Source organism: Symphalangus syndactylus, chromosome 22 (genome assembly GCF_028878055.3).
Source record: "Symphalangus syndactylus isolate Jambi chromosome 22, NHGRI_mSymSyn1-v2.1_pri, whole genome shotgun sequence".
In the NCBI taxonomy this organism is placed as follows: Eukaryota; Metazoa; Chordata; class Mammalia; order Primates; family Hylobatidae; genus Symphalangus; species Symphalangus syndactylus.
Window position 1 is genome coordinate 488,886 of NC_072444.2, and position 24,167 is coordinate 513,052.

A 24,167-nucleotide genomic window follows, 5' to 3' on the forward strand; every position below is an offset into this window, starting at 1 on the left:
TCTCTGTTAACTGAATTTACAGATCAGAAATAAGTTTCACAGAATGCATCTGTGTAGTTTTTATTTGAAGATATTCTTTTTCCCAATGTAGGCCTCTTAGCGCTTAGCATGTCCAATTGCAGTTTCTACAGAAAGAGTGTTTCAGAACGGCTCAATCAAAAGTAAGGTTCAACTCTGTTAGTTGAATGCACAGAACAGAAAGAATTTTCACAGAATGCTACTGTGTAGTTTATATTTGAATATATTCCTTTTTCCACTATTACCCTCTTAGCGCTCCGAATGTCCACTTGCATTTTCTACAGAAAGAGTGTTCAGAACTGCGCAATCAAAAGTATGGTTTAACTCTGTTAGCTTAATGAACGTATCAGAAATAAGTTTCACACAATGCTTCTGTGTAGTTTTTATTTGAAGATATTATTTTTCCCAATAGAGGCCTCTTAGCGCTCAGAATGTCCAATTGTAGTTTCTACAGAAAGAGTGTTTCAGAAAGGCTCAATCAAAAGTAAGGTTCAACTCTGTTAGTTGAATGCACAGAACAGAAAGAAGTTTCATACAATGCTTCTGTGTAGTTTATATTTGAACATATTCTTTTTTCCACTATTACCCACTTAGCGCTACGAATGTCCAGTTGCATTTTCTACAGACAGAGTGTTTCAAAACTGCTCAATCAAAAGTATGGTTTAACTCTGTTAGCTGAATGCTCAGATCAGAAAGAAGTTTCACAGAATGCTTCTGTGTAGTTTATATTTGAATATATTCCTTTTTCCACTACTACTCTCTTAGCGCTCCAAATGTCCAGTTGCATTTTCTACAGAAAGAGTGTTCAGATCTGCTCAATCAAAAGTATGGTTTAACTCTGTTAGCTGAATGCACAGATCAGAAAGAAGTTTCACAGAATGATTCTGTGTAGTTTATATTTGGAGACATTCCTTTTTCCACTATTACCCTCTTAGCGCTCCGAATCTCCACTTGCATTTTCTACAGAAAGAGCGTTTCAGAACGGCTCAATCAAAACTAAGGTTCAACTCTTTTAGTTGAACAAACAGAACAGAAAGTAGTTTCACACAATTCTTCTGTGTAGTTTTTATTTGTAGACATTCTTTTTCCCAATATAGGCCTCCTAGCGCTCAGAATGTCCAATTGCAGTTTCTACAGAAAGAGTGTTTCAGAACGGCTCAATCAAAAGTAAGGTTCAACTCTGTTAGTTGAATGCACAGAACAGAAAGAAGTTTCATACAATGCTTCTGTGTAGTTTATATTTGAACATATTCTTTTTTCCACTATTACCCACTTAGCGCTACGAATGTCCAGTTGCATTTTCTACAGACAGAGTGTTTCAAAACGGCTCAATCAAAAGTATGGTTTAACTCTGTTAGCTGAATGCTCAGATCAGAAAGAAGTTTCACAGAATGCTTCTGTGTAGTTTATATTTGAATATATTCCTTTTTCACTACTACGCTCTTAGCGCTCCAAATGTCCAGTTGCATTTTCTACAGAAAGAGTGTTCAGATCTGCTCAATCAAAAGTATGGTTTAACTCTGTTAGCTGAATGCACAGATCAGAAAGAAGTTTCACCGAATGATTCTGTGTAGTTTATATTTGGAGACATTCCTTTTTCCACTATTACCCTCTTAGCGCTCCGAATCTCTACTTGCATTTTCTACAAAAAGAGTGTTTCATAACTGCTCAATCAAAAATATGTTTTATCTCTGTTAACTGAATTTACAGATCAGAAATACGTTTCACAGAATGCATCTGTGTAGTTTTTATTTGAAGATATTCTTTTTCCCAATGTAGGCCTCTTAGCGCTTAGCATGTCCAATTGCAGTTTCTACAGAAAGAGTGTTTCAGAACGGCTCAATCAAAAGTAAGGTTCAACTCTGTTAGTTGAATGCACAGAACAGAAAGAATTTTCACAGAATGCTACTGTGTAGTTTATATTTGAATATATTACTTTTTCCACTATTACCCTCTTAGCGCTCCGAATGTCCACTTGCATTTTCTACAGAAAGAGTGTTCAGAACTGCGCAATCAAAAGTATGGTTTAACTCTGTTAGCTTAATGAACATATCAGAAATAAGTTTCACACAATGCTTCTGTGTAGTTTTTATTTGAAGATATTATTTTTCCCAATGGAGGCCTCTTTGCGCTCAGAATGTCCAATTGCAGTTTCTACAGAAAGAGTGTTTCAGAAAGGCTCAATCAAAAGTAAGGTTCAACTCTGTTAGTTGAATGCACAGAACAGAAAGAAGTTTCATAGAATGCTTCTGCGTAGTTTATATTTGAACATATTCTTTTTTCCACTATTACCCACTTAGCGCTACGAATGTCCAGTTGCATTTTCTACAGACAGAGTGTTTCAAAACTGCTCAATCAAAAGTATGGTTTAACTCTGTTAGCTGAATGCTCAGATCAGAAAGAAGTTTCACAGAATGCTTCTGTGTAGTTTATATTTGAATATATTCCTTTTTCCACTACTACTCTCTTAGCGCTCCAAATGTCCAGTTGCATTTTCTACAGAAAGAGTGTTCAGATCTGCTCAATCAAAAGTATGGTTTAACTCTGTTAGCTGAATGCACAGATCAGAAATAAGTTTCACAGAATGATTCTGTGTAGTTTATATTTGGAGACATTCCTTTTTCCACTATTACCCTCTTAGCGCTCCGAATCTCCACTTGCATTTTCTACAGAAAGAGTGTTTCAGAACGGCTCAATCAAAACTAAGGTTCAACTCTTTTAGTTGAACAAACAGAACAGAAAGAAGTTTCACACAATTCTTCTGTGTAGTTTTTATTTGTAGACATTCTTTTTCCCAATATAGGCCTCCTAGCGCTCAGAATGTCCAATTGCAGTTTCTACAGAAAGAGTGTTTCAGAACGGCTCAATCAAAAGTAAGGTTCAACTCTGTTAGTTGAATGCACAGAACAGAAAGAAGTTTCATACAATGCTTCTGTGTAGTTTATATTTGAACATATTCTTTTTTCCACTATTACCCACTTAGCGCTACGAATGTCCAGTTGCATTTTCTACAGACAGAGTGTTTCAAAACTGCTCAATCAAAAGTATGGTTTAACTCTGTTAGCTGAATGCTCAGATCAGAAAGAAGTTTCACAGAATGCATCTGTGTAGTTTATATTTGAATATATTCCTTTTTCCACTACTACTCTCTTAGCGCTCCAAATGTCCAGTTGCATTTTCTACAGAAAGAGTGTTCAGATCTGCTCAAACAAAAGTATGGTTTAACTCTGTTAGCTGAATGCACAGATCAGAAAGAAGTGTCACAGAATGATTCTGTGTAGTTTATATTTGGAGACATTCCTTTTTCCACTATGAACCTCTTAGCGCTCCGAATCTCCACTTGCATTTTCTACAAAAAGAGTGTTTCATAACTGCTCAATCAAAAATATGTTTTATCTCTGTTAACTGAATTTACAGATCAGAAATATGTTTCACAGAATGCATCTGTGTAGTTTTTATTTGAAGATATTGTTTTTCCCAATGTAGGCCTCTTAGCGCTTAGCGTGTCCACTTGCAGTTTCTACAGAAAGAGTGTTTCAGAATGGCTCAATCAAAAGTAAGGTTCAACTCTGTTAGTTGAATGCACAGAACAGAAAGAATTTTCACAGAATGCTACTTTGTAGTTTATATTTGAATATATTCCTTTTTCCACTATTACCCTCTTAGCGCTCCGAATGTCCACTTGCATTTTCTACAGAAAGAGTGTTCAGAACTGCGCAATCAAAAGTATGGTTTAACTCTGTTAGCTTAATGAACATATCAGAAATAAGTTTCACACAATGCTTCTGTGTAGTTTTTATTTGAAGATATTATTTTTCCCAATGGAGGCCTCTTAGCGCTCAGAATGTCCAATTGCAGTTTCTACAGAAAGAGTGTTTCAGAAAGGCTCAATCAAAAGTAAGGTTCAACTCTGTTAGTTGAATGCACAGAACAGAAAGAAGTTTCATAGAATGCTTCTGTGTAGTTTATATTTGAACATATTCTTTTTTCCACTATTACCCACTTAGCGCTACGAATGTCCAGTTGCATTTTCTACAGACAGAGTGTTTCAAAACTGCTCAATCAAAAGTATGGTTTAACTCTGTTAGCTGAATGCTCAGATCAGAAAGAAGTTTCACAGAATGCTTCTGTGTAGTTTATATTTGAATATATTCCTTTTTCCACTACTACTCTCTTAGCGCTCCAAATGTCCAGTTGCATTTTCTACAGAAAGAGTGTTCAGATCTGCTCCATCAAAAGTATGGTTTAACTCTGTTTTCTGAATGCACAGATCAGAAAGAAGTTTCACAGAATGATTCTGTGTAGTTTATATTTGGAGACATTCCTTTTTCCACTATTACCCTCTTAGCGCTCCGAATCTCCACTTGCATTTCCTACAGAAAGAGTGTTTCAGAACGGCTCAATCAAAACTAAGGTTCAACTCTTTTAGTTGAACAAACAGAACAGAAAGAAGTTTCACACAATTCTTCTGTGTAGTTTTTATTTGTAGACATTCTTTTTCCCAATATAGGCCTCTTAGCGCTCAGAATGTCCAATTGCAGTTTCTACAGAAAGAGTGTTTCAGAACGGCTCAATCAAAAGTAAGGTTCAACTCTGTTAGTTGAATGCACAGAACAGAAAGAAGTTTCATACAATGCTTCTGTGTAGTTTATATTTGAACATATTCTTTTTTCCACTATTACCCACTTAGCGCTACAAATGTCCAGTTGCATTTTCTACAGACAGAGTGTTTCAAAACTGCTCAATCAAAAGTATGGTTTAACTCTGTTAGCTGAATGCTCAGATCAGAAAGAAGTTTCACAGAATGCTTCTGTGTAGTTTATATTTGAATATATTCATTTTTCCACTACTACTCTCTTAGCGCTCCAAATGTCCAGTTGCATTTTCTACAGAAAGAGTGTTCAGATCTGCTCCATCAAAAGTATGGTTTAACTCTGTTTTCTGAATGCACAGATCAGAAAGAAGTTTCACAGAATGATTCTGTGTAGTTTATATTTGGAGACATTCCTTTTTCCACTATTACCATCTTAGCGCTCTGAATCTCCACTTGCATTTTCTACAGAAAGAGTGTTTCAGAACGGCTCAATCAAAACTAAGGTTCAACTCTTTTAGTTGAACAAACAGAACAGAAAGAAGTTTCACACAATTCTTCTGTGTAGTTTTTATTTGTAGACATTCTTTTTCCCAATATAAGCCTCTTAGCGCTCAGAATGTCCAATTGCAGTTTCTACAGAAAGATTGTTTCAGAACGGCTCAATCAAAAGTAAGGTTCAACTCTGTTAGTTGAATGCACAGAACAGAAAGAAGTTTCATACAATGCTTCTGTGTAGTTTATATTTGAACATATTCTTTTTTCCACTATTACCCACTTAGCGCTACGAATGTCCAGTTGCATTTTCTACAGACAGAGTGTTTCAAAACTGCTCAATCAAAAGTATGGTTTAACTCTGTTAGCTGAATGCTCAGATCAGAAAGAAGTTTCACAGAATGCTTCTGTGTAGTTTATATTTGAATATATTCCTTTTTCCACTACTACGCTCATAGCGCTCCAAATGTCCAGTTGCATTTTCTACAGAAAGAGTGTTCAGATCTGCTCAATCAAAAGTATGGTTTAATTCTGTTAGCTGAATGCACAGATCAGAAAGAAGTTTCACCGAATGATTCTGTGTAGTTTATATTTGAAGACATTCCTTTTTCCACTATTACCCTCTTAGCGCTCCGAATCTCCACTTGCATTTTCTACAAAAAGAGTGTTTCATAACTGCTCAATCAAAAATATGTTTTATCTCTGTTAACTGAATTTACAGATCAGAAATAAGTTTCACAGAATGCATCTGTGTAGTTTTTATTTGAAGATATTCTTTTTCCCAATGTAGGCCTCTTAGCGCTTAGCATGTCCAATTGCAGTTTCTACAGAAAGAGTGTTTCAGAACGGCTCAATCAAAAGTAAGGTTCAACTCTGTTAGTTGAATGCACAGAACAGAAAGAATTTTCACAGAATGCTACTGTGTAGTTTATATTTGAATATATTCCTTTTTCCACTATTACCCTCTTAGCGCTCCGAATGTCCACTTGCATTTTCTACAGAAAGAGTGTTCAGAACTGCGCAATCAAAAGTATGGTTTAACTCTGTTAGCTTAATGAACATATCAGAAATAAGTTTCACACAATGCTTCTGTGTAGTTTTTATTTGAAGATATTATTTTTCCCAATAGAGGCCTCTTAGCGCTCAGAATGTCCAATTGTAGTTTCTACAGAAAGAGTGTTTCAGAAAGGCTCAATCAAAAGTAAGGTTCAACTCTGTTAGTTGAATGCACAGAACAGAAAGAAGTTTCATACAATGCTTCTGTGTAGTTTATATTTGAACATATTCTTTTTTCCACTATTACCCACTTAGCGCTACGAATGTCCAGTTGCATTTTCTACAGACAGAGTGTTTCAAAACTGCTCAATCAAAAGTATGGTTTAACTCTGTTAGCTGAATGCTCAGATCAGAAAGAAGTTTCACAGAATGCTTCTGTGTAGTTTATATTTGAATATATTCCTTTTTCCACTACTACTCTCTTAGCGCTCCAAATGTCCAGTTGCATTTTCTACAGAAAGAGTGTTCAGATCTGCTCAATCAAAAGTATGGTTTAACCCTGTTAGCTGAATGCACAGATCAGAAAGAACTTTCACAGAATGATTCTGTGTAGTTTATATTTGGAGACATTCCTTTTTCCACTATTACCCTCTTAGCGCTCCGAATCTCCACTTGCATTTTCTACAGAAAGAGTGTTTCAGAACGGCTCAATCAAAACTAAGGTTCAACTCTTTTAGTTGAACAAACAGAACAGAAAGAAGTTTCACACAATTCTTCTGTGTAGTTTTTATTTGTAGACATTCTTTTTCCCAATATAGGCCTCCTAGCGCTCAGAATGTCCAATTGCAGTTTCTACAGAAAGAGTGTTTCAGAACGGCTCAATCAAAAGTAAGGTTCAACTCTGTTAGTTGAATGCACAGAACAGAAAGAAGTTTCATACAATGCTTCTGTGTAGTTTATATTTGAACATATTCTTTTTTCCACTATTACCCACTTAGCGCTACGAATGTCCAGTTGCATTTTCTACAGACAGAGTGTTTCAAAACGGCTCAATCAAATGTATGGTTTAACTCTGTTAGCTGAATGCTCAGATCAGAAAGAAGTTTCACAGAATGCTTCTGTGTAGTTTATATTTGAATATATACCTTTTTCCACTACTACGCTCTTAGCGCTCCAAATGTCCAGTTGCATTTTCTACAGAAAGAGTGTTCAGATCTGCTCAATCAAAAGTATGGTTTAAGTCTGTTAGCTGAATGCACAGATCAGAAAGAAGTTTCACCGAATGATTCTGTGTAGTTTATATTTGAAGACATTCCTTTTTCCACTATTAACCTCTTAGCGCTCCGAATCTCCACTTGCATTTTCTACAAAAAGAGTGTTTCATAACTGCTCAATCAAAAACATGTTTTATCTCTGTTAACTGAATTTACAGATCAGAAATAAGTTTCACAGAATGCATCTGTGTAGTTTTTATTTGAAGATATTCTTTTTCCCAATGTAGGCCTCTTAGCGCTTAGCATGTCCAATTGCAGTTTCTACAGAAAGAGTGTTTCAGAACGGCTCAATCAAAAGTAAGGTTCAACACTGTTAGTTGAATGCACAGAACAGAAAGAATTTTCACAGAATGCTACTGTGTAGTTTATATTTGAATATATTGCTTTTTTCACTATTACCCTCTTAGCGCTCCGAATGTCCACTTGCATTTTCTACAGAAAGAGTGTTCAGAACTGCGCAATCAAAAGTATGGTTTAACTCTGTTAGCTTAATGATCGTATCAGAAATAAGTTTCACACAATGCTTCTGTGTAGTTTTTATTTGAAGATATTATTTTTCCCAATTGAGGCCTCTTAGCGCTCAGAATGTCCAATTGCAGTTTCTACAGAAAGAGTGTTTCAGAAAGGCTCAATCAAAAGTCAGGTTCAACTCTGTTAGTTGAATGCACAGAACAGAAAGAAGTTTCATACAATGCTTCTCTGTAGTTTATATTTGAACATATTCTTTTTTCCACTATTACCCACTTAGCGCTACGAATGTCCAGTTGCATTTTCTACAGACAGAGTGTTTCAAAACTGCTCAATCAAAAGTATGGTTTAACTCTGTTAGCTGAATGCTCAGATCAGAAAGAAGTTTCACAGAATGCTTCTGTGTAGTTTATATTTGAATATATTCCTTTTTCCACTACTACTCTCTTAGCGCTCCAAATGTCCAGTTGCATTTTCTACAGAAAGAGTGTTCAGATCTGCTCAATCAAAAGTATGGTTTAACACTGTTAGCTGAATGCACAGATCAGAAAGAAGTGTCACAGAATGATTCTGTGTAGTTTATATTTGGAGACATTCCTTTTTCCACTATTACCCTCTTAGCGCTCCGAATCTCCACTTGCATTTTCTACAGAAAGAGTGTTTCAGAACGGCTCAATCAAAACTAAGGTTCAACTCTTTTAGTTGAACAAACAGAACAGAAAGAAGTTTCACACAATTCTTCTGTGTAGTTTTTATTTGTAGACATTCTTTTTCCCAATATAGGCCTCCTGGCGCTCAGAATGTCCAATTGCAGTTTCTACAGAAAGAGTGTTTCAGAACGGTTCAATCAAAAGAAAGGTTCAACTCTGTTAGTGGAATGCACAGAACAGAAAGAAGTTTCATACAATACTTCTGTGTAGTTTATATTTGAACATATTCTTTTTTCCACGATTACCCACTTAGCGCTACGAATGTCCAGTTGCATTTTCTACAGACAGAGTGTTTCAAAACTGCTCAATCAAAAGTATGGTTTAACTCTGTTAGCTGAATGCTCAGATCAGAAAGAAGTTTCACAGAATGTTTCTGTGTAGTTTATATTTGAATATATTCCTTTTTCCACTACTACTCTCTTAGCGCTCCAAATGTCCAGTTGCATTTTCTACAGAAAGAGTGTTCAGATCTGCTCAATCAAAAATATGGTTTAACTCTGTTAGCTGAATGCACAGATCAGAAAGAAGTTTCACCGAAAGATTCTGTGTAGTTTATATTTGAAGACATTCCTTTTTCCACTATTACCCTCTTAGCGCTCCGAATCTCCACTTGCATTTTCTACAAAAAGAGTGTTTCATAACCGCTCAATCAAAAATATGTTTTATCTCTGTTAACTGAATTTACAGATCAGAAATAAGTTTCACAGAATGCATCTGTGTAGTTTTTATTTGAAGATATTCTTTTTCCCAATGTAGGCCTCTTAGCGCTTAGCATGTCCAATTGCAGTTTCTACAGAAAGAGTGTTTCAAAACGGCTCAATCAAAAGTATGGTTCAACTCTGTTAGTTGAATGCACAGAACAGAAAGAATTTTCACAGAATGCTACTGTGTAGTTTATATTTGAATATATTCCTTTTTCCACTATTACCCTCTTAGCGCTCCGAATGTCCACTTGCATTTTCTACAGAAAGAGTGTTCAGAACTGCGCAATCAAAAGTATGGTTTAACTCTGTTAGCTTAATGAACATATCAGAAATAAGTTTCACACAATGCTTCTGTGTAGTTTTTATTTGAAGATATTATTTTTCCCAATAGAGGCCTCTTAGCGCTCAGAATGTCCAATTGCAGTTTCTACAGAAAGAGAGTTTCAGAAAGGCTCAATCAAAAGTAAGGTTCAACTCTGTTAGTTGAATGCACAGAACAGAAAGAAGTTTCATACAATGCTTCTGTGTAGTTTATATTTGAACATATTCTTTTTTCCACTATTACCCACTTAGCGCTACGAATGTCCAGTTGCATTTTCTACAGACAGAGTGTTTCAAAACTGCTCAATCAAAAGTATGTTTTAACTCTGTTAGCTGAATGCTCAGATCAGAAAGAAGTTTCACAGAATGCTTCTGTGTAGTTTATATTTGAATATATTCCTTTTTCCACTACTACGCTCTTAGCGCTCCAAATGTCCAGTTGCATTTTCTACAGAAAGAGTGTTCAGATCTGCTCAATCAAAAGTATGGTTTAACTCTGTTAGCTGAATGCACAGATCAGAAAGAAGTTTCACCGAATGATTCTGTGTAGTTTATATTTGAAGACATTCCTTTTTCCACTATTACCCTCTTAGCGCTCCGAATCTCCACTTGCATTTTCTACAAAAAGAGTGTTTCATAACTGCTCAATCAAAAATATGTTTTATCTCTGTTAACTGAATTTACAGATCAGAAATAAGTTTCACAGAATGCATCTGTGTAGTTTTTATTTGAAGATATTCTTTTTCCCAATGTAGGCCTCTTAGCGCTTAGCATGTCCAATTGCAGTTTCTACAGAAAGAGTGTTTCAAAACGGCTCAATCAAAAGTAAGGTTCAACTCTGTTAGTTGAATGCACAGAACAGAAAGAATTTTCACAGAATGCTACTGTGTAGTTTATATTTGAATATATTCCTTTTTCCACTATTACCCTCTTAGCGCTCCGAATGTCCACTTGCATTTTCTACAGAAAGAGTGTTCAGAACTGCGCAATCAAAAGTATGGTTTAACTCTGTTAGCTTAATGAACATATCAGAAATAAGTTTCACACAATGCTTCTGTGTAGTTTTTATTTGAAGATATTATTTTTCCCAATTGAGGCCTCTTAGCGCTCAGAATGTCCAATAGCAGTTTCTACAGAAAGAGTGTTTCAGAAAGGCTCAATCAAAAGTCAGGTTCAACTCTGTTAGTTGAATGCACAGAACAGAAAGAAGTTTCAGACAATGCTTCTGTGTAGTTTATATTTGAACATATTCTTTTTTCCACTATTACCCACTTAGCGCTACGAATGTCCAGTTGCATTTTCTACAGACAGAGTGTTTCAAAACTGCTCAATCAAAAGTATGGTTTAACTCTGTTAGCTGAATGCTCAGATCAGAAAGAAGTTTCACAGAATGCTTCTGTGTAGTTTATATTTGAATATATTCCTTTTTCCACTACTACTCTCTTAGCGCTCCAAATGTCCAGTTGCATTTTCTACAGAAAGAGTGTTCAGATCTGCTCAATCAAAAGTATGGTTTAACTCTGTTAGCTGAATGCACAGATCAGAAAGAAGTGTCACAGAATGATTCTGTGTAGTTTATATTTGGAGACATTCCTTTTTCCACTATTACCCTCTTAGCGCTCCGAATCTCCACTTGCATTTTCTACAAAAAGAGTGTTTCATAACTGCTCAATCAAAAATATGTTTTATCTCTGTTAACTGAATTTACAGATCAGAAATATGTTTCACAGAATGCATCTGTGTAGTTTTTATTTGAAGATATTCTTTTTCCCAATGTAGGCCTCTTAGCGGTTAGCATGTCCAATTGCAGTTTCTACAGAAAGAGTGTTTCAGAACGGCTCAATCAAAAGTAAGGTTCAACTCTGTTAGTTGAATGCACAGAACAGAAAGAATTTTCACAGAATGCTACTGTGTAGTTTATATTTGAATATATTCCTTTTTCCACTATTACCCTCTTAGCGCTCCGAATGTCCACTTGCATTTTCTACAGAAAGAGTGTTCAGAACTGCGCAATCAAAAGTATGGTTTAACTCTGTTAGCTTAATGAACATATCAGAAATAAGTTTCACACAATGCTTCTGTGTAGTTTTTATTTGAAGATATTATTTTTCCCAATTGAGGCCTCTTAGCGCTCAGAATGTCCAATTGCAGTTTCTACAGAAAGAGTGTTTCAGAAAGGCACAATCAAAAGTCAGGTTCAACTCTGTTAGTTGAATGCACAGAACAGAAAGAAGTTTCAGACAATGCTTCTGTGTAGTTTATATTTGAACATATTCTTTTTTCCACTATTACCCACTTAGCGCTACGAATGTCCAGTTGCATTTTCTACAGACAGAGTGTTTCAAAACTGCTCAATCAAAAGTATGGTTTAACTCTGTTAGCTGAATGCTCAGATCAGAAAGAAGTTTCACAGAATGCTTCTGTGTAGTTTATATTTGAATATATTCCTTTTTCCACTACTACTCTCTTAGCGCTCCAAATGTCCAGTTGCATTTTCTACAGAAAGAGTGTTCAGATCTGCTCAATCAAAAGTATGGTTTAACTCTGTTAGCTGAATGCACAGATCAGAAAGAAGTGTCACAGAATGATTCTGTGTAGTTTATATTTGGAGACATTCCTTTTTCCACTATTACCCTCTTAGCGCTCCGAATCTCCACTTGCATTTTCTACAAAAAGAGTGTTTCATAACTGCTCAATCAAAAATATGTTTTATCTCTGTTAACTGAATTTACAGATCAGAAATATGTTTCACAGAATGCATCTGTGTAGTTTTTATTTGAAGATATTCTTTTTCCCAATGTAGGCCTCTTAGCGGTTAGCATGTCCAATTGCAGTTTCTACAGAAAGAGTGTTTCAGAACGGCTCAATCAAAAGTAAGGTTCAACTCTGTTAGTTGAATGCACAGAACAGAAAGAATTTTCACAGAATGCTACTGTGTAGTTTATATTTGAATATATTCCTTTTTCCACTATTACCCTCTTAGCGCTCCGAATGTCCACTTGCATTTTCTACAGAAAGAGTGTTCAGAACTGCGCAATCAAAAGTATGGTTTAACTCTGTTAGCTTAATGAACATATCAGAAATAAGTTTCACACAATGCTTCTGTGTAGTTTTTATTTGAAGATATTATTTTTCCCAATTGAGGCCTCTTAGCGCTCAGAATGTCCAATTGCAGTTTCTACAGAAAGAGTGTTTCAGAAAGGCTCAATCAAAAGTCAGGTTCAACTCTGTTAGTTGAATGCACAGAACAGAAAGAAGTTTCATACAATGCTTCTGTGTAGTTTATATTTGAACATATTCTTTTTTCCACTATTACCCACTTAGCGCTACGAATGTCCAGTTGCATTTTCTACAGACAGAGTGTTTCAAAACTGCTCAATCAAAAGTATGGTTTAACTCTGTTAGCTGAATGCTCAGATCAGAAAGAAGTTTCACAGAATGCTTCTGTGTAGTTTATATTTGAATATATTCCTTTTTCCACTACTACTCTCTTAGCGCTCCAAATGTCCAGTTGCATTTTCTACAGAAAGAGTGTTCAGATCTGCTCAATCAAAAGTATGGTTTAACTCTGTTAGCTGAATGCACAGATCAGAAAGAAGTGTCACAGAATGATTCTGTGTAGTTTATATTTGGAGACATTCCTTTTTCCACTATTACCCTCTTAGCGCTCCGAATCTCCACTTGCATTTTCTACAGAAAGAGTGTTTCAGAACGGCTCAATCAAAACTAAGGTTCAACTCTTTTAGTTGAACAAACAGAACAGAAAGAAGTTTCACACAATTCTTCTGTGTAGTTTTTATTTGTAGACATTCTTTTTCCCAATATAGGCCTCCTAGCGCTCAGAATGTCCAATTGCAGTTTCTACAGAAAGAGTGTTTCAGAACGGCTCAATCAAAAGTAAGGTTCAACTCTGTTAGTTGAATGCACAGAACAGAAAGAAGTTTCATACAATGCTTCTGTGTAGTTTATATTTGAACATATTCTTTTTTCCACCATTACCCACTTAGCGCTACGAATGTCCAGTTGCATTTTCTACAGACAGAGTGTTTCAAAACTGCTCAATCAAAAGTATGGTTTAACTCTGTTAGCTGAATGCTCAGATCAGAAAGAAGTTTCACAGAATGCTTCTGTGTAGTTTATATTTGAATATATTCCTTTGTCCACTACTACGCTCTTAGCGCTCCAAATGTCCAGTTGCATTTTCTACAGAAAGAGTGTTCAGATCTGCTCAATCAAAAGTATGGTTTAAGTCTGTTAGCTGAATGCACAGATCAGAAAGAAGTTTCACCGAATGATTCTGTGTAGTTTATATTTGAAGACATTCCTTTTTCCACTATTAACCTCTTAGCGCTCCGAATCTCCACTTGCATTTTCTACAAAAAGAGTGTTTCATAACTGCTCAATCAAAAATATGTTTTATCTCTGTTAACTGAATTTACAGATCAGAAATAAGTTTCACAGAATGCATCTGTGTAGTTTTTATTTGAAGATATTCTTTTTCCCAATGTAGGCCTCTTAGCGCTTAGCATGTCCAATTGCAGTTTCTACAGAAAGAGTGTTTCAGAACGGCTCAATCAAAAGTAAGGTTCAACTCTGTTAGTTGAATGCACAGAACAGAAAGAATTTTCACAGAATGCTACTGTGTAGTTTATATTTGAATATATTCCTTTTTCCACTATTACCCTCTTAGCGCTCCGAATGTCCACTTGCATTTTCTACAGAAAGAGTGTTCAGAACTGCGCAATCAAAAGTATGGTTTAACTCTGTTAGCTTAATGAACGTATCAGAAATAAGTTTCACACAATGCTTCTGTGTAGTTTTTATTTGAAGATATTATTTTTCCCAATTGAGGCCTCTTAGCGCTCAGAATGTCCAATTGCAGTTTCTACAGAAAGAGTGTTTCAGAAAGGCTCAATCAAAAGTAAGGTTCAACTCTGTTAGTTGAATGCACAGAACAGAAAGAAGTTTCATACAATGCTTCTGTGTAGTTTATATTTGAACATATTCTTTTCTCCACTATTACCCACTTAGCGCTACGAATGTCCAGTTGCATTTTCTACAGACAGAGTGTTTCAAAACTGCTCAATCAAAAGTATGGTTTAACTCTGTTAGCTGAATGCTCAGATCAGAAAGAAGTTTCACAGAATGCTTCTGTGTAGTTTATATTTGAATATATTCCTTTTTCCACTACTACTCTCTTAGCGCTCCAAATGTCCAGGTGCATTTTCTACAGAAAGAGTGTTCAGATCTGCTCAATCAAAAGTATGGTTTAACTCTGTTAGCTGAATGCACAGATCAGAAAGAAGTGACACAGAATGATTCTGTGTAGTTTATATTTGGAGACATTCCTTTTTCCACTATTACCCTCTTAGCGCTCCGAATCTCCACTTGCATTTTCTACAAAAAGAGTGTTTCATAACTGCTCAATCAAAAATATGTTTTCTCTCTGTTAACTGAATTTACAGATCGGAAATAAGTTTCACAGAATGCATCTGTGTAGTTTTTATTTGAAGATATTCTTTTTCCCAATGTAGGCCTCTTAGCGCTTAGCATGTCCAATTGCAGTTTCTACAGAAAGAGTGTTTCAGAACGGCTCAATCAAAAGTAAGGTTCAACTCTGTTAGTTGAATGCACAGAACAGAAAGAATTTTCACAGAATGCTACTGTGTAGTTTATATTTGAATATATTCCTTTTTCCACTATTACCCTCAGCGCTCCGAATGTCCACTTGCATTTTCTACAGAAAGAGTGTTCAGAACTGCGCAATCAAAAGTATGGTTTAACTCTGTTAGCTTAATGAACATATCAGAAATAAGTTTCACACAATGCTTCTGTGTAGTTTTTATTTGAAGATATTATTTTTCCCAATAGAGGCCTCTTAGCGCTCAGAATGTCCAATTGCAGTTTCTACAGAAAGAGTGTTTCAGAAAGGCTCAATCAAAAGTAAGGTTCAACTCTGTTAGTTGAATGCACAGAACAGAAAGAAGTTTCATACAATGTTTCTGTGTAGTTTATATTTGAACATATTCTTTTTTCCACTATTACCCACTTAGCGCTACGAATGTCCAGTTGCATTTTCTACAGACAGAGTGTTTCAAAACTGCTCAATCAAAAGTATGGTTTAACTCTGTTAGCTGAATGCTCAGATCAGAAAGAAGTTTCACAGAATGCTTCTGTGTAGTTTATATTTGAATATATTCCTTTTTCCACTACTACTCTCTTAGCGCTCCAAATGTCCAGTTGCATTTTCTACAGAAAGAGTGTTCAGATCTGCTCAATCAAAAGTATGGTTTAACTCTGTTAGCTGAATGCACAGATCAGAAAGAAGTGTCACAGAATGATTCTGTGTAGTTTATATTTGGAGACATTCCTTTTTCCACTATTACCCTCTTAGCGCTCCGAATCTCCACTTGCATTTTCTACAGAAAGAGTGTTTCAGAACGGCTCAATCAAAACTGAGGTTCAACTCTTTTAGTTGAAAAAACAGAACAGAAAGAAGTTTCACACAATTCTTCTGTGTAGTTTTTATTTGTAGACATTATTTTTCCCAATATAGGCCTCCTAGCGCTCAGAATGTCCAATTGCAGTTTCTACAGAAAGAGTGTTTCAGAACGGCTCAATCAAAAGTAAGGTTCAACTCTGTTAGTTGTATGCACAGAACAGAAAGAAGTTTCATACAATGCTTCTGTGTAGTTTATATTTGAACATATTCTTTTTTCCACCATTACCCACTTAGCGCTACGAATGTCCAGTTGCATTTTCTACAGACAGAGTGTTTCAAAACTGCTCAATCAAAAGTATGGTTTAACTCTGTTAGCTGAATGCTCAGATCAGAAAGAAGTTTCACAGAATGCTTCTGTGTAGTTTATATTTGAATATATTCCTTTTTCCACTACTACGCTCTTAGCGCTCCAAATGTCCAGTTGCATTTTCTACCGAAAGAGTGTTCAGATCTGCTCAATCAAAAGTATGGTTTAACTCTGTTAGCTGAATGCACAGATCAGAAAGAAGTTTCACCGAATGATTCTGTGTAGTTTATATTTGAAGACATTCCTTTTTCCACTGTTACCCTCTTAGCGCTCCGAATCTCCACTTGCATTTTCTACAAAAAGAGTGTTTCATAACTGCTCAATCAAAAATATGTTTTATCTCTGTTAACTGAATTTACAGATCAGAAATAAGTTTCACAGAATGCATCTGTGTAGTTTTTATTTGAAGATATTCTTTTTCCCAATGTAGGCCTCTTAGCGCTTAGCATGTCCAATTGCAGTTTCTACAGAAAGAGTGTTTCAGAACGGCTCAATCAAAAGTAAGGTTCAACTCTGTTAGTTGAATGCACAGAACAGAAAGAATTTTCACAGAATGCTACTGTGTAGTTTATATTTGAATATATTCCTTTTTCCACTATTACCCTCTTAGCGCTCCGAATGTCCACTTGCATTTTCTACAGAAAGAGTGTTCAGAACTGCGCAATCAAAAGTATGGTTTAACTCTGTTAGCTTAATGAACATATCAGAAATAAGTTTCACACAATGCTTCTGTGTAGTTTTTATTTGAAGATATTATTTTTCCCAATTGAGGCCTCTTAGCGCTCAGAATGTCCCATTGCAGTTTCTACAGAAAGAGTGTTTCAGAAAGGCTCAATCAAAAGTAAGGTTCAACTCTGTTATTTGAATGCACAGAACAGAAAGAAGTTTCATACAATGCTTCTGTGTAGTTTATATTTGAACATATTCTTTTTTCCACTATTACCCACTTAGCGCTACGAATGTCCAGTTGCATTTTCTACAGACAGAGTGTTTCAAAACTGCTCAATCAAAAGTATGGTTTAACTCCGTTAGCTGAATGCTCAGATCAGAAAGAAGTTTCACAGAATGCTTCTGTGTAGTTTATATTTGAATATATTCCTTTTTCCACTACTACTCTCTTAGCGCTCCAAATGTCCAGTTGCATTTTCTACAGAAAGAGTGTTCAGATCTGCTCAATCAAAAGTATGTTTTAACTCTGTTAGCTGAATGCACAGATCAGAAAGAAGTGTCACAGAATGATTCTGTGTAGTTTATATTTGGAGACATTCCTTTTTCCACTATTACCCTCTTAGCGCTCAGAATCTCCACTTGCATTTTCTACAGAAAGAGTGTTTCAGAACGGCTCAATCAAAACTAAGGTTCAACTCTTTTAGTTGAACAAACAGAACAGAAAGAAGTTTCACACAATTCTTCTGTGTAGTTTTTATTTGTAGACATTCTTTTTCCCAATATAGGCCTCCTAGCGCTCAGAATGTCCAATTGCAGTTTCTACAGAAAGAGTGTTTAAGAACGGCTCAATCAAAAGTAAGGTTCAACTCTGTTAGTTGAATGCACAGAACAGAAAGAAGTTTCATACAATGCTTCTGTGTAGTTTATATTTGAACATATTCTTTTTTCCACTATTACCCACTTAGCACTACGAATGTCCAGTTGCATTTTCTACAGACAGAGTGTTTCAAAACTGCTCAATCAAAAGTATGGTTTAACTCTGTTAGCTGAATGCTCAGATCAGAAAGAAGTTTCACAGAATGCATCTGTGTAGTTTATATTTGAATATATTCCTTTTTCCACTACTACTCTCTTAGCGCTCCAAATGTCCAGTTGATTTTCTACAGAAAGAGTGTTCAGATCTGCTCAATCAAAAGTATGGTTTAACTCTGTTAGCTGAATGCACAGATCAGAAAGAAGTGTCACAGAATGATTCTGTGTAGTTTATATTTGGAGACATTCCTTTTCCCACTATTAACCTCTTAGCGCTCCGAATCTCCACTTGCATTTTCTACAAAAAGAGTGTTTCATAACTGCTCAATCAAAAATATGTTTTATCTCTGTTAACTGAATTTACAGATCAGAAATATGTTTCACAGAATGCATCTGTGTAGTTTTTATTTGAAGATATTCTTTTTCCCAATGTAGGCCTCTTAGCGCTTAGCATGTCCAATTGCAGTTTCTACAGAAAGAGTGTTTCAGAATGGCTCAATCAAAAGTAAGGTTCAACTCTGTTAGTTGAATGCACAGAACAGAAAGAATTTTCACAGAATGCTACTGTGTAGTTTATATTTGAATATATTCCTTTTTCCACTATTACCCTCTTAGCGTTCCGAATGTCCACTTGCATTTTCTACAGAAAGAGTGTTCAGAACTGCGCAATCAAAAGTATGGTTTAACTCTGTTAGCTTAATGAACATATCAGAAATAAGTTTCACACAATGCTTCTGTGTAGTTTTTATTTGAAGATATTATTTTTCCCAATGGAGGCCTCTTAGCGCTCAGAATGTCCAATTGCAGTTTCTACAGAAAGAGTGTTTCAGAAAGGCTCAATCAAAAGTAAGGTTCAACTCTGTTAGTTGAATGCACAGAACAGAAAGTAGTTTCATAGAATGCTTCTGTGTAGTTTATATTTGAACATATTCTTTTTTCCACTATTACCCACTTAGCGCTACGAATGTCCAGTTGCATTTTCTACAGACAGAGTGTTTCAAAACTGCTCAATCAAAAGTATGGTTTAACTCTGTTAGCTGAATGCTCAGATCAGAAAGAAGTTTCACAGAATGCTTCTGTGTAGTTTATATTTGAATATATTCCTTTTTCCACTACTACTCTCTTAGCGCTCCAAATGTCCAGTTGCATTTTCTACAGAAAGAGTGTTCAGATCTGCTCAATCAAAAGTATGGTTTAACTCTGTTACCTGAATGCACAGATCAGAAATAAGTGTCACAGAATGATTCTGTGTAGTTTATATATGGAGACATTCCTTTTTCCACTATTACCCTCTTAGCGCTCCGAATCTCCACTTGCATTTTCTACAGAAAGTGTGTTTCAGAACGGCTCAATCAAAACTAAGCTTCAACTCTTTTAGTTGAACAAACAGAACAGAAAGAAGTTTCACACAATTCTTCTGTGTAGTTTTTATTTGTAGACATTCTTTTTCCCAATATAGGCCTCCTAGCGCTCAGAATGTCCAATTGCAGTTTCTACAGAAAGAGTGTTTCAGAACGGCTCAATCAAAAGAAAGGTTCAACTCTGTTAGTTGAATGCACAGAACAGAAAGAAGTTTCATACAATGCTTCTGTGTAGTTTATATTTGAACATATTCTTTTTTCCACTATTACCCACTTAGCGCTACGAATGTCCAGTTGCATTTTCTACAGACAGAGTGTTTCAAAACTGCTCAATCAAAAGTATGGTTTAACTCTGTTAGCTGAATGCTCAGATCAGAAAGAAGTTTCACAGAATGCATCTGTGTAGTTTATATTTGAATATATTCCTTTTTCCACTACTACTCTCTTAGCGCTCCAAATGTCCAGTTGCATTTTCTACAGAAAGAGTGTTCAGATCTGCTCAATCAAAAGTATGGTTTAACTCTGTTAGCTGAATGCACAGATCAGAAAGAAGTGTCACAGAATGATTCTGTGTAGTTTATATTTGGAGACATTCCTTTTTCCACTATTAACCTCTTAGCGCTCCGAATCTCCACTTGCATTTTCTACAAAAAGAGTGTTTCATAACTGCTCAATCAAAAATATGTTTTATCTCTGTTAACTGAATTTACAGATCAGAAATATGTTTCACAGAATGCATCTGTGTAGTTTTTATTTGAAGATATTCTTTTTCCCAATGTAGGCCTCTTAGCGCTTAGCATGTCCAATTGCAGTTTCTACAGAAAGAGTGTTTCAGAATGGCTCAATCAAAAGTAAGGTTCAACTCTGTTAGTTGAATGCACAGAACAGAAAGAATTTTCACAGAATGCTACTGTGTAGTTTATATTTGAATATATTCCTTTTTCCACTATTACCCTCTTAGCGCTCCGAATGTCCACTTGCATTTTCTACAGAAAGAGTGTTCAGAACTGCGCAATCAAAAGTATGGTTTAACTCTGTTAGCTTAATGAACATATCAGAAATAAGTTTCACACAATGCTTCTGTGTAGTTTTTATTTGAAGATATTATTTTTCCCAATGGAGGCCTCTTAGCGCTCAGAATGTCCAATTGCAGTTTCTACAGAAAGAGTGTTTCAGAAAGGCTCAATCAAAAGTAAGGTTCAACTCTGTTAGTTGAATGCACAGATCAGAAAGAAGTTTCATAGAATGCTTCTGTGTAGTTTATATTTGAACATATTCTTTTTTCCACTATTACTCCCTTAGCGCTACGAATGTCCAGTTGCATTTTCTACAGACAGAGTGTTTCAAAACTGCTCAATCAAAAGTATGGTTTAACTCTGTTAGCTGAATGCTCAGATCAGAAAGAAGTTTCACAGAATGCTTCTGTGTAGTTTATATTTGAATATATTCCTTTTTCCACTACTACTCTCTTAGCGCTCCAAATGTCCAGTTGCATTTTCTACAGAAAGAGTGTTCAGATCTGCTCAATCAAAAGTATGGTTTAACTCTGTTAGCTGAATGCACAGATCAGAAAGAAGTGTCACAGAATGATTCTGTGTAGTTTATATTTGGAGACATTCCTTTTTCCACTATTACCCTCTTAGCGCTCCGAATCTCCACTTGCATTTTCTACAGAAAGAGTGTTTCAGAACGGCTCAATCAAAACTAAGGTTCAACTCTTTTAGTTGAACAAACAGAACAGAAAGAAGTTTCACAAAATTCTTCTGTGTAGTTTTTATTTGTAGACATTCTTTTTTCCAATATAGGCCTCCTAGCGCTCAGAATGTCCAATTGCAGTTTCTACAGAAAGAGTGTTTCAGAACGGCTCAATCAAAAGTAAGGTTCAACTCTGTTAGTTGAATGCACAGAACAGAAAGAAGTTTCATACAATGCTTCTGTGTAGTTTATATTTGAACATATTCTTTTTTCCACTATTACCCACTTAGCGCTACGAATGTCCAGTTGCATTTTCTACAGACAGAGTGTTTCAAAACTGCTCAATCAAAAGTATGGTTTAACTCTGTTAGCTGAATGCTCAGATCAGAAAGAAGTTTCACAGAATGCTTCTGTGTAGTTTATATTTGAATATATTCCTTTTTCCACTACTACGCTCTTAGCGCTCCAAATGTCCAGTTGCATTTTCTACAGAAAGAGTGTTCAGATCTGCTCAATCAAAAATATGGTTTAACTCTGTTAGCTTAATGCACAGATCAGAAAGAAGTTTCACCGCATGATTCTGTGTAGTTTATATTTGAAGACATTCCTTTTTCCACTATTACCCTCTTAGCGCTCCGAATCTCCACTTGTATTTTCTACAAAAAGAGTGTTTCATAACTGCTCAATCAAAAATATGTTTTATCTCTGTTAACTGAATTTACAGATCAGAAATAAGTTTCACAGAATGCATCTGTGTAGTTTTTATTTGAAGATATTCTTTTTCCCAATGTAGGCCTCTTAGCGCTTAGCATGTCCAATTGCAGTTTCTACAGAAAGAGTGTTTCAGAACGGCTCAATCAAAAGTAAGGTTCAACTGTGTTAGTTGAATGCACAGAACAGAAAGAATTTTCACAGAATGCTACTGTGTAGTTTATATTTGTATATATTCCTTTTTCCACTATTACCCTCTTAGCGCTCCGAATGTCCACTTGCATTTTCTACAGAAAGAGTGTTCAGAACTGCGCAATCAAAAGTATGGTTTAACTCTGTTAGCTTAATGAACATATCAGAAATAAGTTTCACACAATGCTTCTCTGTAGTTTTTATTTGAAGATATTATTTTTCCCAATAGAGGCCTCTTAGCGCTCAGAATGTCCAATTGCAGATTCTATAGAAAGAGTGTTTCAGAAAGGCACAATCAAAAGTAAGGTTCAACTCTGTTAGTTGAATGCACAGAACAGAAAGAAGTTTCATACAATGCTTCTGTGTAGTTTATATTTGAACATATTTTTTTTTCCACTATTACCCACTTAGCGCTACGAATGTCCAGTTGCATTTTCTACAGACAGAGTGTTTCAAAACTGCTCAATCAAAAGTATGGTTTAACTCTGTTAGCTGAATGCTCAGGTCAGAAAGAAGTTTCACAGAATGCTTCTGTGTTGTTTATATTTGAATATATTCCTTTTTCCACTACTACGCTCTTAGCGCTCCAAATGTCCAGTTGCATTTTCTACAGAAAGAGTGTTCAGATCTGCTCAGTCAAAAGTATGGTTTAACTCTGTTAGCTGAATGCACAGATCAGAAAGAAGTTTCACCGAATGATTCTGTGTAGTTTATATTTGAAGACATTCCTTTTTCCACTATTACCCTCTTAGCGCTCCGAATCTCCACTTGCATTTTCTACAAAAAGAGTGTTTCATAACTGCTCAATCAAAAATATGTTTTATCTCTGTTAACTGAATTTACAGATCAGAAATAAGTTTCACAGAATGCATCTGTGTAGTTTTTATTTGAAGATATTCTTTTTCCCAATGTAGGCCTCTTAGTGCTTAGCAAGTCCAATTGCAGTTTCTACAGGAAAGTGTGTTTCAGAACGGCTCAATCAAAAGTATGGTTCAACTCTGTTAGTTGAATGCACAGAAAAGAAAGAATTTTCACAGAATGCTACTGTGTAGTTTATATTTGAATATATTCCTTTTTCCACTATTACCCTCTTAGCGCTCCGAATGTCCACTTGCATTTTCTACAGAAAGAGTGTTCAGAACTGCGCAATCAAAAGTATGGTTTAACTCTGTTAGCTTAATGAACATATCAGAAATAAGTTTCACACAATGCTTCTGTGTAGTTTTTATTTGAAGATATTATTTTTCCCAATAGAGGCCTCTTAGCGCTCAGAATGTCCAATTGTAGTTTCTACAGAAAGAGTGTTTCAGAAAGGCTCAATCAAAAGTAAGGTTCAACTCTGTTAGTTGAATGCACAGAACAGAAAGAAGTTTCATACAATGCTTCTGTGTAGTTTATATTTGAACATATTCTTTTTTCCACTATTACCCACTTAGCGCTACGAATGTCCAGTTGCATTTTCTACAGACAGAGTGTTTCAAAACTGCTCAATCAAAAGTATGGTTTAACTCTGTTAGCTGAATGCTCAGATCAGAAAGAAGTTTCACAGAATGCTTCTGTGTAGTTTATATTTGAATATATTCCTTTTTCCACTACTACTCTCTTAGCGCTCCAAATGTCCAGTTGCATTTTCTACAGAAAGAGTGTTCAGATCTGCTCAATCAAAAGTATGGTTTAACCCTGTTAGCTGAATGCACAGATCAGAAAGAAGTTTCACAGAATGATTCTGTGTAGTTTATATTTGGAGACATTCCTTTTTCCACTATTACCCTCTTAGCGCTCCGAATCTCCACTTGCATTTTCTACAGAAAGAGTGTTTCAGAACGGCTCAATCAAAACTAAGGTTCAACTCTTTTAGTTGAACAAACAGAACAGAAAGAAGTTTCACACAATTCTTCTGTGTAGTTTTTATTTGTAGACATTCTTTTTCCCAATATAGGCCTCCTAGCGCTCAGAATGTCCAATTGCAGTTTCTACAGAAAGAGTGTTTCAGAACGGCTCAATCAAAAGTAAGGTTCAACTCTGTTAGTTGAATGCACAGAACAGAAAGAAGTTTCATACAATGCTTCTGTGTAGTTTATATTTGAACATATTCTTTTTTCCACTATTACCCACTTAGCG